Source organism: Vigna unguiculata, chromosome 1, assembly GCF_004118075.2.
Source record: "Vigna unguiculata cultivar IT97K-499-35 chromosome 1, ASM411807v1, whole genome shotgun sequence".
Lineage (NCBI taxonomy): Eukaryota > Viridiplantae > Streptophyta > Magnoliopsida > Fabales > Fabaceae > Vigna > Vigna unguiculata.
This window is the reverse complement of record NC_040279.1, coordinates 27,964,430-27,965,040: the sequence shown is the minus strand read 5'-3', so window position 1 is coordinate 27,965,040 and position 611 is coordinate 27,964,430. Positions and strand designations below refer to the sequence as shown.

Genomic DNA, 611 nt, shown 5'->3' with positions numbered 1-611 from the left:
TCTCTTGACTACTTTGAAACAATATTGGTAGGCTTTAGTGGACAACCATAACCTTACATATTAAACCAAAGATCAATAATTCTTTGTAATTAAATAAATGAGTTTGATGTGAATTAACATACATGTTACTTGTTTTGTTCCCTAAGTGCATTTTCTTATCACTCCAAACTTTTTCTTGTATGAAGTTACCCATGTCATACACATAATTACTAAATATAAAGCCATGGTGAACAAATTACTTCAAATGTAGTAAGAATTGTTAAAAAACATCCATACTTGGGGTAATTCATAACATTTTCCCATCAAATACTCCCACATCTCTCAATTTGTAACATAAAAGGTTGATTGTCTGAAGAAACACAATTCTAACTAGAGAAAAAAACATTTATAATGTGCTTTCATTGAGAGTTGAACTCAAGACCTCCCACTTACTAAACAGGTGCTCTAACCAACTGAGCTATGAAAACAACCTATAACATTTATATAAGTTATCATTGTAGTGGTAAAGGTAATTTAAGTTATACTAAAAAAAAACCATGCTTTCATTGAGATTTGAACTCAAGACCTCCCGCCTACTAAACGGGTGCTCTAACCAACTGAGCTATGAAAGC

The 611-nt window shown here is 31.8% G+C and overlaps 2 non-coding genes across 2 annotated transcripts; both read right to left on the bottom strand.

Annotated features, from left to right (window-relative positions):
- Nucleotides 1–393: 393 nt before the first annotated feature.
- Nucleotides 394–467, bottom strand: TRNAT-AGU. Its single transcript has one exon. It is a non-coding gene; the product is annotated as a tRNA-Thr (tRNA).
- A 70-nt stretch (nucleotides 468–537) lies between these two features.
- Nucleotides 538–611, bottom strand: TRNAT-AGU. Its single transcript has one exon. It is a non-coding gene; the product is annotated as a tRNA-Thr (tRNA).